This window comes from Lynx rufus, unplaced genomic scaffold, assembly GCF_022079265.1.
Source record: "Lynx rufus isolate CCGP_SWC_20201006 ecotype Redwood Valley unplaced genomic scaffold, mLynRuf1.p SCAF_10, whole genome shotgun sequence".
NCBI lineage: Eukaryota > Metazoa > Chordata > Mammalia > Carnivora > Felidae > Lynx > Lynx rufus.
Genome location: NW_025814824.1, coordinates 56086875 through 56100824, shown reverse-complemented (window position 1 = coordinate 56100824; position 13950 = coordinate 56086875). Strand labels below are relative to the sequence as shown.

Here is a 13950-nt window from a genome sequence, read left to right as displayed (position 1 = left end):
TTCAGCTCAGGTCATGATCTCCCAGTTCATGGGTTTGTCAAGCCCCAGCCTGCTTGGGATTCTGGCTCTCTCCTCTCTCTCTGTTCCTCCCCCACTCACACTTTCTCTCAAAATAAATAAACTTAAAAAAAGAAAATCTCAAAACAGCAACACCTGAGTGACTCAGTCAGTAGGGCACACAACTCTAGATCTCAAGGTCACGAGTTCAAGTTCAAGCCCCACCTTGAGCATACAGCTTACTTTAAAAAAAAAAAAAAACTCAAACTATTCAATTTAATTAGAGATCAGGGAAATTTATAATACAGGCCATCTACACTGTGGGATAATGAAAATACATTTGTAATGCTGAAAATACTCAAGAGGATTTTAGTCACTGAATTAAATTTCAGGAATCACCATTTTAAACACCTTACCACATTCAAGATGTAAAAGAAAAGATGCACAAAATAAACTTAACACTTGCCAATCTGAGAAATATGAATAACCAGTGATGACTGTCTACAGACCTAATATTATCACTTCAGGATACTGTCTCCTTCAAAACCAAAATAAAAAATAAAATCTTTCAGGGGTGCTTGGGTGGCTCAGTCAGTTGAGCGTCCAACTCTTGGTTTTGACTTATGTCATGATCTCATGGTTCATGAGTTCAAGCCTGTCGGGCTCTGCACTGAAAATGCAGAGCCTGCTTGGAATTCTCTCTCTCTTTCTCTCTCTCTCTCTCTCCCTCTCTCTGCCCGCCCCCTGCCCCACCCCACCTCGCTCACTCTATTAAACTTTAAAAAAAATTTTTTTTAAATAAAATCTTTCAGGGGCACCTGGTTGGCTCAGTCGGTAGAGCATGAGACTCTTGATCTCAGGGTTGTGAGTTCAAGCCCCACATTTGCATAGATACTACTTTTAAAAAGGATTTTTTTTATGTCAATAAAAATAATGTAAATAATAAAATCTTTCAGATACACACAAAATGTCATGATGAGGTCATGAGTCAAATTCTAAACCAAAGAAAAATTTCAGAAACTTCTTATATCCACAAACTTTAATTTTCTTCCACTGTCTTTATTTCTTTTTTTAAAAAAATTTTTTTTTCAACGTTTATTTATTTTTGGGACAGAGAGAGACAGAGCATGAACGGGGGAGGGGCAGAGAGAGAGGCAGACACAGAATCGGAAACAGGCTCCAGGCTCCGAGCCATCAGCCCAGAGCCTGACGCGGGGCTCGAACTCACGGACCGCGAGATCGTGACCTGGCTGAAGTCGGACGCTTAACCGACTGCGCCACCCAGGCGCCCCCCACTGTCTTTATTTCTAAAGTAATCCTTTTCTTCCAATGAGGCCATAGCAAGTAAGTTATTTGCTGTGCAGTGATAGAGATGATCATTAGAGAAACATTAATTTTCCCATTTCCATAATGAGAATGACTCTTAATGCAACACAGAGCACGCATTAAATGTTAAATGAATAACAGAAAAGCTAAATAGAATGGATTAGAAATAAAAATTTAATTTCTAAAATTCCACTTTATAGGCTAATGCAGAGAATGTAATTCTTTTAGACTTTGAACACTTCACATTTTTTGTTATAACACAATACATAAACTTTCAGTTTAACTAGTTTGGGACAGTAACAAGAAAGAACTAGCTATCACTAAAGACTAAGTACCCTGTTTTTCCCACCATCAAATATGACAAAATTCCAAAGAGAAACATCCATCATGTCTATCCAATTTCTCAAATGCTAATAATTATAACTGAGGAAAGAGAGAAAACACTAGTAAGTGGGGTTAGAACAGAAAGTATTTAATAGTCAACTAAATTGCCCAATCTGGTTTTCCAACACTGCATGTTATTTTAAAACTCTCAAATTTTCACTTCAGTTTAATATAAAACGCATTTTCATGCCCAGCCATACTTTTAAAAGACCAGTCTGGAAACAAGTACGTGTGGAGACAATCCAAAGTCAGAGATCCCTGATAGAGATCAAATAAATGAAGTATAACTTGACGTTCCACAGGAAAGATTTGGGACTGTTTCTGAGGCCCAGGTGGACTATACAGGTAAGTCTCCACCCAAGAAATAAACAAAAGAGGCAAGACAAATATACCGGGGAAGACCAGACAATGTCAAAGATATCCCCAAAGGCCCTTCACCCAGGCTCTGGTTTCCTCCCTTTCTCCCTAATCTCAACGGCTCAGGGAGAAGTAAATCTGCATCTCACTTCCCCAGCTCACCCTCAACTCCAGATCACTCACCTTCTTTACTAAAACCTGGATCCTCCTCCCCGACATCCTCTAATTCCCACAGAGCTCTTACTCCAGCCAGATAGACATCTACTGCGCCTGTCTTTCAGTAAGGTATTAGTTCCCTTAATCCGAACTCATTTTCCGCATCCCATCTGCCTTCCGCCCCTTCAACTCGGGTCCCCTCACTCCGACCTTTCTCCCAGAATCCTCCCAAGTCACCAATTTCTAGCCCCTTCTCCCTCCCACTCCTCAGCTATAGCTCCTTTCTTCCGGCTCGGCCTCCAACCTCTTCCCAAGGAACCCTCCCCCATCCGTCTCCCGGTACCGGTCCCCTCCCCCAACTCCGCCCCTCTCCCCTTCTCCCAGCGGGAGGCCCCCCTCACCTGAACGCCGCTGCCGCCGCCGTCCCAGAAGCCGAAAGGTGCTGGCGCCGGCCGGCCTCCCAGGCTCGGTCCCCGCTGAGCTCCTGACGGCCTCTAGGGAGAGCGAACGCCACCGCCTCCAACTCTGCCCGCCCGGGGCCAGGCCGTCACCGTAGCCACTGCCAGTACCACAGCCGCCATGTTGAAGTCCTACTTCCCTCCTCCTTCCCCTCACCACTCCGCCCCTTTGGGCGTCGGACGTCAAGGCGCCGCGCTCCACCCTCCCTGGGCCAATGGGAGGAGTCGACGGTGACGTAACTAATCTCTCTTCTGCCAAACAACTCTAGTTGCCTGGACCGCTGCAATTGGAACGAGTGGACCTTGCTGACCCATAAGGGAGAAAGGGAAGGGAGGTGGGGGGAGTCATTCAGAGGTTAAGGCGTAGAGGCTGGAGAAGCGGCCCAGGAGGAAATCTGAGAGCCTCGAATCGTGAAGGGACGCACAAAGACTTACCAATGAGACCTACTTGGGAATGAGAATGTCTGGCTTCTGGTCGCAGGTCAGTGACCCGGTACAAGTCCTACCCTTTCCGGACCTCACTTTCCCCATTTACAAAGATTGGGTTGAAAGATGACCTCTAAATCTTCCTCCAATTGTGACATTCACCGATTTAAACTAGGTAATCCAATCCCAAATATTGACTGCCTTGTGCATTTATTGGATGTCTCTTGAAATTCGGTGCATGGAGGATTCATAACTGCGTGAGATGAATCTTTGTTCCCGAAAGTTCCTTTTTGGTGAGAGAAATAGAAGCACAGTTAACTCGAGGAAAAATCAGAGAGTGATAATGGCCTAACAGGTGCGTTAATTGCTCTGGACAAAATGGCTTTTGGCTGGAGGATCAGAAAAGGTTCACATCTCTACACTTTCTGGGTACATAAAGAATGTGTGTGCTCTCATACCTAATTCTTGAGCCCTGTTTTCTCTTCAGAGCTACAGAGAAGATACCGTTTGTACTTTGAAGGGTGCAGCAGTTTTAACTCACAATGAAAGAAAGTGGGCATTCCAGAAGGGGGAAGTTAAAATAAGCAGAGAATAGCAAATCGTCGATTCTGGATTATTTGCCTACTTAATTCAACAAATAATGGGCAGCCACAGAAGGCTTGTGGAAGACTACTGGAACAAAGCTCTTCATCAGGAGAATTTAAATGGTAGCAGTGAATAAAATGGACTGCAGACTACAGGGCAGACTTCTGCACTGAGTAAAAGATTCACACCTGAAGTAAAGCAGAGACATCAGGGATGGAGACCAGGGAATGAACTGAACCAAGATTGAAGGGATTAACTCAACAACACTCCCATGTAGAGAATGGGAGGGAGAATAAATCATGGGAGAATAAATCATAAGAAAAAGCAAGTTCTGGGGGTCTTTTTTAAACATAAACAAAAAAAAAGTAAGGTTTACTGAAGTGCTAGAGGAGATAATAGTGAGTTCAGCTGTCCAAATTAAGATGATGGCAAATTTTCCAGAGAGATGTCCAGGAGGGAATGTAAACTTGGAAATTAAAAAGAGGCAAGGAGTATATATGTGTAGTATACTGATACTTCTTGAGCAATTAAACTTTTCACTCATAATTCAACAAGCATTTCCTGACTGCCTGCAGTATACCAGGCACTGTTCTATGCACTGGGGATAGAGCAGTGTATAAAAGAGACCCCTCCCCAAAAAAATCCCTGCTCTCACAGAGCTTATATTCGAGAGGAAAATGACTAATAATAATGGTGATAGGTGTTAAGAAGAAAAAAATAAAGCAGAGGAAAGGAGATAAAAAGGTATCCAAGGTTGAAATTTATAAAGGATGGCCAGGGAAATGTGATATCTGAGTTAAAAATAGAGGGAAGTGAAAGATTTGCAGATATTTAGGAGTAGAAAATGCCAACTGAGGGGAACACCAAATAAGAGATCCTGAAGTGGAAGCTCACCTTCTATGTTCTAGGAACAGTATGCAGCCCAGTGTAGCTGGAATGGAGTAAGCAAAGAGGAGATGAAGTCAGAGAGGTAACAGGGGACTAAATCACACAGGGTCCTTTAGGTCATTTTAAGGACTTTGGCTTTCACTCTAAGTGAGCTGAAAGCCATTGGAAAGTTGTGAGCAGAGAAGGGAAATGATCTTTTTAGCAGAATCACTCTACTCACTGAGCATAAGCTAAAGAAGGGCAAGAGTGTAAGAAGAAAGACCATTTAAAAATTATCACAGTATTCCAAGCAGGAAATGATAGTCCTAAGTGGGACTGTACAGTTGTAGTAGTAGTGAAACTGATTAGAAATAGCTCGGTTCTGGGTACATTTTGAAGGTAGCGCAGTAAGAATTTGCTCCCAGATTCGATGCACAATGGAAATGAAAGGACTCAAGGATGACTTTAAGGTTTTTGACCTCAAATTCTTACAGGTTTGGCTAGAAGAATGGAAAATCAGATTAATTAAAATTTCTGAGGATAGGACCCTTTGGAACACTGACAGGGCATGGGAAGACGAAGCAGGGAAGGATTTGGTAAAGTAGTGACAAGAGGAGTAGAAAAAGAATTAGAAGACTATGGTGCCGGGCGCCTGAGTGGCTAAATTAGTTAGTTAAGCATCTGACTCTTAATCTTGACTCCGGTCATGATCTCACAGTTAGTGAGTACAAGCCCCCCATTGGGCTCTGTGCTGATGGCATGGAGCCTGCTTAGGATTCTGTGTCTCCTTTTCTTTGCCTTCTCCCATTTGTGCAGGCTTTCTCTCACGCTTTCTCTCTCTCAAAATAAATAAACTTAAAAAAAAATTTAAATGTCTAAGAAAAAAGAAAAGAAAAGAAAGACTGTGGTGTCATGGAGGATTAGGAAGGGAAGAACCTTTGGAGGTCTGGGCCTGTGCCTCTTACAGTAGGACTCCCTGAGACCAGAGACATGCCTCCCCTATCAGATAAGGACTTCCTGAGATTTCCCCACCAGCCTAGGTCTCCTGATCCAATAATTTTTCCTTCTCTCCCTTCTTGCTTTAAGTAGGGATCAGGTTTCTGATCCCTGAGAAACACTGATCAGTGTTCTACTCCTGAGCCAGCCTGCTGTGTGCCTGTTCCCTATGGACACAACTCATTTTATTTTTTTTTTTAATTTTTTTTTTAACGTTTATTTATTTTTGGGACAGAGAGAGACAGAGCATGAACGGGGGAGGGGCAGAGAGAGAGGGAGACACAGAATCGGAAACAGTCTCCAGGCTCCGAGCCATCAGCCCAGAGCCCGACGCGGGGCTCGAACTCACGGACTGCGAGATCGTGACCTGGCTGAAGTCGGACGCTCAACCGACTGCGCCACCCAGGCGCCCCTCATTTTATTTTTTTAAAGTAGGCTCCACACCCAGCGTGGAACCCAATGTAGGGCTTGAATTCATGACCCTGAGATCAAGACCTGAGCTGAAATCAAGAGTTGGACACTCAACTGACAGAGTCATCAAGGTGCCCCAGACACAACCCCTTCTTAAGAAATGGAAATGAAGTAAGGACATTTCCTGGAGAAACAAATACTTCACCTTCCTAGAAGTGACTCATACTTGACAATTTCCATGTGTGAATGCTGATGGTAATTCTCTTGGGGTCAGAAGAGGTTGAATAAGATACCAGTCCTCCACTCCCCCTGCCCTGTGTCTTTCCTTCCCAATGCACCTAGATGGTGCCAGCACACCCGCTGTCTAGAAGCAGCACTCCAGGCCAAGGGGCATCAGCTTGCACTCCTTCCACTTTTCCTTTTCTTTCTCCTTCACTTCATAAATGAGGCTTTTGGGGTGTCTAAGAGCAGAAACAGGAAAGACAACCAGCTCTTAATCTTTAGCCATCCAGAATTTACTTAGACCATATGCCAGACACCATGAGTCTGCAGAGATACTCTTAAGGAGGTCAAGTGAAGGAATCAGACAGGTGTACAGAAAATGATAGTATCTGGCAGAAAATTATGGAGTTCCCAAGGCAGTACATTGCATACCTCAGAAGTAGAGAGGAGAGAGAATCTGAGTAGACTTGAGAAACAAAGGAGAACTATATGGAAAATTGAAGGATTTAAGCTAGACCTTAAAGAACAGATAGAATGAAGGGTGCCCAAAGCAATGAGAACAAAGCAGTTTAGGCACAGGCATGGATTCAAGAAAGCTCCACAAAAATTCAGAATCAGTATGGGTATATGTAGGAGAGCAGAGGAAAATAAGGCTGGAGAGAGCAAGTACGAAGAGGCGTGGCTTGGGTTTAATAGTTCTAAGGCTATAAATAAAGTCACTGGAAGCTTTTCTGCTGGGAAATTAAAGAGAAAAGTCTGGATAAATCCTTAGAATCATGGGGGTCAGGTTGAAACCCTTTGCCCCTCCCTAGAAGCTCAAGATAACAATTAAGGACTCAAGTCTTGGAGCACCTGGCTGGCTTAATCAGTAAAGCGTGCAACTCATGATCTTGGGGTTGTGAGTTCAAGCCCCATGTTAGGTGTATAAATTACTTAAAAATAAAATCTTGAGGCACCTGGGTGGCTCAGTCAGTTAAGCACCTGACTTTTAATTTTGGCTCAGGTCATGATCTCACAGTTCATAGGATAGAGGCCCAAGTCAAGGCTGACAGCCTGGAACCTGCTTGGGACTTTCTGCCTCTTCCTCTGCCCCTCTCCCTCTGCCCCTCCCCTGCTCGCTCTCTCTCTCTCTCTCAAATAAATAAATTAATGAAATGGTTGAATAGAAAAATATGGGTATAGGGGCACCTGGGTGACTCAGTTGGTTAAACAACCAACTCCTGATTTCGGCTCAGGTCATGATCTTGCAGTTCATGAGTTTGAGCCCTGCATCAGGCTCTGCGATGACTGCTCGGAGCCCACTTGGGATTCTCTCCCTCCCTCTGCCCCTCTCTCCCACTCATGCTCACTCTGTCACAAAATAAAAGTTTTTTAAAAAATACATGGGTATAACTTGTCAAGAGGCAATTCACTAAAGAAGAAACAAATAAATAGCTAGTGAGCATATACAAAGATAGCCAACATGACTGATAATTTTTAAAAATGGGAAAAGGCCCCATTTTTCACCTAACAAATTGGAAAAAGCTAAAAGGATTAATTATATCCAGTGCTGTCACGGATGGAGAAATAAGCATATTTATACACTGTTGATGGCAGTACAAATTGATGAAACCATTTTTGTAGAGCAGCATGGCAATGACTATCACAATACATTGTGAAGTAAAAAGCCAGTTATAGAATAATGCTTATTGTATCCATTTTTATAAAAAAAGAAACAGCTAGACATACAGATATAAATATAGACATAGATATAAGTACAGGTTTAGAAGAATGCCTGGCTGGCTCAGTTGGTGGAGCATGTGATTCTTGATCTTGGGGTCATGAGTTCAAGCGCCACATGTGGCATAGAGTTTATTTAAATAAAAAATAAAAATAAATGTAGATTTAGATATTTTAACATAGATAACAGAGTGCAAAGATACACACCAAACTCTTATTGTGGCTCTGAAGGGAGCAGGACATGCCTGAAGGGGGTGGGCAGCAGGACTTGGAACCAAGGAGGTGGGGGAAGTGGAAACCAGAGAGAAGGTCGCAGTCACTGCTGGAAGATGTGACTGGAAGAAGTCACAGCTGTGAGAGAGAGAGGAAGAATTGCCCTGACTTCTCCCTTCCTCCAGCCCTCCAGTTTCCTGCCATTGCCTCTCACCGTTGGAATCTAGCTAGCAGCTGGCAAAAGGAGCCGGGAAATGTAGTTTTCAGAACAGAGAATGGGTCCCAAAACAGAGACATAATGACCAACCTCAAAAAGTTATTCAGTGGTTCACAGAATCAAAGAGAGAGATGGAGAACCAGATATGAAAAGCAAGAGAAAACCTAGTAAAAAAGAGCAAGAAGCCTGGTAAGAGTCACCTGTGAAAGAGTTATAAAAGACAATTCCTTGGGGCGCCTGGGTGGCGCAGTCGGTTAAGCGTCCGACTTCAGCCAGGTCACGATCTCGCGGTCCGTGAGTTCGAGCCCCGCGTCGGGCTCTGGGCTGATGGCTCAGAGCCTGGAGCCTGTTTCCGACTCTGTGTCTCCCTCTCTCTCTGCCCCTCCCCCGTTCATGCTCTGTCTCTCTCTGTCCCAAAAATAAATAAACGTTGAAAAAAAAAAAAAAATTATAAAAAAAAAAAAAAAAAAAAAGACAATTCCTTAATAGTAAGTGGTAATAGTAAAAGATAATTGTATCAAATTTGTTTAAATGGTGTGAGTAGACTATCCTGTCCCTCAGTTAAAAGAGCCCTGTCTCACCTGTTGGGATGAGCACTGGGTGTTGTACGGAAACCAATTTGACAATAAATTTCATATATTTAAAATAAATAAATAAATAAATAAATAAATAAATAAATAAAAATAAAAGAGCCCTGTCTCTAATAATCATTCAGCTGATACACCGAGGTCTACTATACACCAAATCCAGTGCTACAGTGGGAACAAAGAGTAAATAATACCAGGTTTCAGTCATCAAGAATCTTTGGAGGAAGACAATCATAACAGACAATTATAATAGTTAATGTCAGCAAGCTTGAAGACCAGCCACTATGCTAAACTGTGGCTTTGTGCAAAAAAAAAAAAAAAAAAAAAAAAAAAAAATCATCCTTTCTGAGTGGATGCTATGCCAGGGATAAAGCTTGGCAAATTGAGTGCAGCTGGATTTTAACCCTCTCTGGACCCCTCAACCAAGCACTTTTATGAGCACAAAGTACACAGCCATACATAGCTGCCCTGCTTAAGGAGGTAGAGACTGGCACCAATGGAGGAGATCAGAGGCAGCCTGTGAGGATGTGTACCCACCTATGCAGCAGGAAGGCCTGGAAGCCCAGCCTCTCAGCCCAGAACTTCATTAGAAAACACAATGATTTCATTTGCTTCTGGTGCTACTAACTGTAACAAGGAATTTGCAAAGAGAACCCTCTGGAAATTTGGAAAGACTCCTTTGGAAGGAAAAATTAACAGATGGTGTTTACAGCTTTGCCTTGGTTCCCCCATCAGAGTGAATGCCAGATGTTTTCTTCTGGTTTCCAAGATAGTGTGTGAGATCGAAAAGGTTCCTTTGCCCAAAGGTAATGAAATATTAGAATGAGTTAATTGTGAGCATGTGGGCAAGTGAATCCTGTGCCAGGTCAGCAAAGTTTGACTTGCTGTTGTGATGTTATCATTCTAGTCTTTTAACAGCATCAGTGTCCCATAAGAGGGGGTTGGCTGGATAAATGCACATGAGACAATGTTATGCAGCCATTAAAAAGGATGTTATAGGGGCACCTGATTGGCTCAGTCGGTTAAGCTTCTCTTGGTTTCAGCTTAGGTCATGATCTCACTGTTTCGTGAGTTCCAGCCCTGCATTGGGTTCTGTGCTGGCAGCATGGAGCTTGCTTGGGATTCTCTTTCTCTCTCTCTCTCTCTCTCTCTCTCTCTCTCTCTCTGCCCCTCCCCCACTCGTGCTGTCTTTGTCTCTCTCAAATAAATAAATTAAAAAAAAAGATGTTATAAAAGGATGTTATGTAGATACAGTAAGATCAGCGGTTACCAGGAATTAGGGGAGGGGGATAAATAGGTGAGATACACAGCATTTTTTAGGGCTTTAAAATTATTCTATATGACACTATAATGGTGAATACATGACCTTATACATTTGTCAAAATCTATAGAACTATACAATACAAAGGGCGAACCTTAATGTAAACTATGAACTTTGCTAATGATAATTCATCAATACTGCTTCACTAAGTGTAACAAATGCACTGCATTAATGCAAGGTGTTAGTAATAGGGGAACCTGGTGGGGTTGGGGGAATATGGGAATTCTCTGCACTATCTGCTCAATTTTTTCTGTAAATCTTAAACAGTTCTAAAAAATAAAGTCTAAAAAAAGGATGTTATAGAAGTATGTAAATATGAAAAGATGCTTGTAAAACATTGCTAAGTTAAAAAGAGCTACTAACCATATATTCAATATGGTCTCATTTTTGTAAAATTATACACATACACACAATATAATTTTCAATTTGAAATTCTGAAAGGACATATGCCAAAATATTATAGTGGTTAACTCTTGGTGGAAGGCTTATGGGTAATTTATAATTTCTCCCCTCTGTTTGCTTATTTAAAAATGCCCTGGTGGGGGACACCTGGGTGGCTTAGTTGGTTGAGTGTCTGACTTTAGCTCAGGTCATGATCTTATGGTTCCTGGGTCCGAGCCCTGCATCGAGGTGCAAAGCCCTTTTGGGATTCTCTCTCTCTCCTTCTCTCTCTCTGCCCCTCCTCCACTTGTACACTCTCTCTCACTCTCACTCTGGTTCTCGCTCTCGCTCTCTCTCAAAATAAACAGATAAACTTAAAAAGAAATGCTCTAGGAGAACCTGGCTGGATCAGTTGGTAGAGCATGGGACTCTTGATCTTGGGGTTGTGACTTCAAGCCCCACAGTTGGGTGTAAAGATTACTTAAAATTTAAAAGTCCTTTAAAAAATGCTTTAGGGGGCACCTGGGTAGTTCAGTCAGTTAAGCATTCAATTCTTGATTTTGGCTCAGGTCATGATCTCACGGTTGGAGAGTTTGAGCCCTGTGTCAGGCTCCACACTGACAGTGCAGAAACTACTTGGGTTTCTCTCTCTCCCTCTCTCTCTCTGCCCCTCTCCTGCTTGTTCTCTCTCTCTCTCTCTCTCTCTCTCTCTCTCTCTCAAAATAAATAAATAAACTTTAAAGAAAAAATGTTTTAGGAGCACCCGGGTAGCTATCGGTTGAATGTCTGACTACAGCTCAGGTCATGATCTTGTGGTTCATGAGTTTGAGCCCTGCGTTGGGTTCTCTGCTGTCAGCACAGAGCCCACTTCAGATCTTCTGTCCCGCTCTCTCTCTGCCCCTCCCCCCCCCCAAGCCCCCACCCTACCCCCACCCCCGCTCTCTCTCAAAAATAAATAAATATTTTAGGGGCGCCTGGGTGGCTTGATCCGTTAAGTGTCTGACTTCAGCTCAGGTCATGATGTCACAATTCCTGGGTTTGAGCCCCATGTCGGGCTCTGTGCTGGCAGCTCAGGGCCTAGAGCCTGCTTCAGATTCTGTATCTCCCTCTCTCTCTGCAACCCACCTCCCCCCCCCCCACTTGCACTGTCTCCCTCTGTCTCTCAAAAATAATAAACATTAAAAAAATTTTAATAGATAAACATTTAAACAATTAAAATGCTTTAAAACATTTTTACTACACAAAACACATAAATATTTTTCCATTGTAAATAGTTCAAATGATAGAAGATGTATTTTAGTACTGCCGTGGTGTGCTTCCCAGATCTCCACCCTTCAAAACTGAACCATTCACTTCTCCAGCTGCTGGGAATGTTAGTGGCTGATAGCTTGCAGTTAAGCACTCCTGGCAACCTTGCCTGAGAAGAGCTGCTTGCTTTCAAATCATGCCCTCTTCCCCAGGACAGCTTACATTCAAAGACTGATTAGTGCAAGAGTATAAAGGCCTGATTACCCTGGCCCCAAATAGGGACAATTCTACAGGGCCATCCTAGCTCCAATGCTCTACGTGGAATAGACTGAGGCTTTTTTTTTTTTAGGTTTATTTATTTTGAGAGAGAGAGAGAGAGAGAGAGAGAGAGAGAGAGAACTAGCAGTAGAGGGAGACAGAGAGAACCTCGAGCAGGCTCCATGTCCAGTGTGGAGCCTGACTCTGGACTTGATCTTATGACTCTGAGATCATGATCTGAGCCAAAACCAAGAGTCAGATGCTTAACTGACTGACCCACCCAGGCGCCCCAACTCCTTCTTGTTAAAGATTACTTTTCCCCCTTGCTTGAAGATGATGGAGACCTCTCTCTCCTATTAAAAATGTGCCTCCCCATCTGGATCCCATCATCTCAACCTAGCCATTAGACCAATAACTAGGATTAAGTAACAACATGAATGACCAAGACATGATAAAGGAGGAAGGAACTGTGTCCAACAGAGCTATAGAACATAGCCAATATATATTGACAGAGGCCAGGAGCATATACATGGGACTACACTCTGAGAACTCTGAGGCTTGATCTAACTAGGGCAAAGTTGAACCTAAAATTGGATGAGGGAGAGGTTATTAATAGGGAAACATTCTGGGGATGCCCAGGTGGCTCAGTTGATTAAGCATCCGACTCTTGGTTTCAGTTCAGGTTATGATCTCACTGTTCATGAGTTCGAGCCCAACATAAGGCTCTGCACCGACAGCATGGACCCTGCTTGGGATTCTCTCTCTCTCTCCTCTCTCTCCTCTCTCTCTCTCTCTCTCTCTCTCTCTCAAAAAGAATAGGGTTCCTTGATAGCAAATGAGAATGATAGGATCGCAAAATAATATAGGCCAGATGGTAGTGCTTAACCATCAGAAGCAATGTAAATGCAATTATTGTAATAAACTATGAGGTTGGAATGGCAGCCAGAAGGGCCTGACTTGCAGAGAGATGGCTGATAGTACACAATGTTCCTAAAGGTAAGATGGCCAACATAGCAATTAAAATAAATCAAAGTGGGGAGATCAAGGGGCTGAGTCATGATTCATTGCCCAGCTTCTGGACTAGAACCAGCTTCCAGACCCGGAAACGAATGACTAATGGAGAGACCAGGTCTCCAGGAAGAAGGGCCCCATAACACCATGGCAAGTACAAGAGAGCAATGATTCCTTCAATCCTTCCCCCAAAGGGGTCCACTGCCATTTACTTGGGCAGGCCACACAGGGGAAAAGGAAATACTATCCAAGGGATTCAAGGACTTTAAGACAACAGGAATTCAGAAGTCTGAGATGAAATTGATTATAGGGGATCAAAAGCATCATTAGGGTCCTGCAGTTAGAGTGAGATGTACCAGCTCCTTTGGTTAAAAGAGAAAGGGTCTGAGGTTCGGATGTTTCAGAATCATGAATAGTTGTGAGTGCATTTGCTGGCTAGTAAGAGACCTTGAATGAAAACGACTGTAAATCAGGGATAAGGAGGCCTAAGGAAAAGGGCCCTGGCCTGGCTCAGCAACTGGAGCATTGTGACTCTTTTTTTTTTTTCTCTTTTTTTTTTAAGTAGACTCCTCAAGGAGCTTGAACTCATGACCCTGAGATCAAGACCTGAGCTGAGGGGCGCCTGGGTGGCGCAGTCGGTTAAGCGTCCGACTTCAGCCAGGTCACGATCTCGCGGTCCGGGAGTTCGAGCCCCGCGTCAGGCTCTGGGCTGATGGCTCAGAGCCTGGAGCCTGTTTCTGATTCTGTGTCTCCCTCTCTCTCTGCCCCTCCCCCGTTCATGCTCTGTCTCTCTCTGTCTTAAAAATAAAT

General features: G+C 43.3%; 1 protein-coding gene and 1 long non-coding RNA gene across 2 annotated transcripts in view; one reads left to right on the top strand and one right to left on the bottom strand.

The window, feature by feature from the left end:
* Positions 1-2704, bottom strand: part of UBAP1 (ubiquitin associated protein 1) — a 61731-nt gene extending 59027 nt beyond the window's left edge. The window contains exon 1 of the mRNA XM_047065595.1: positions 2622-2704. The gene's annotated coding sequence lies outside the window, so the exon portion shown is untranslated. The remainder of the gene's footprint in view (positions 1-2621) is intronic.
* Positions 2693-4017, top strand: LOC124501433 (uncharacterized). Its single transcript, XR_006959761.1, has 2 exons — positions 2693-3159; positions 3592-4017. It is a non-coding gene; the product is annotated as an uncharacterized LOC124501433 (long non-coding RNA).
* Positions 4018-13950: the final 9933 nt, after the last annotated feature.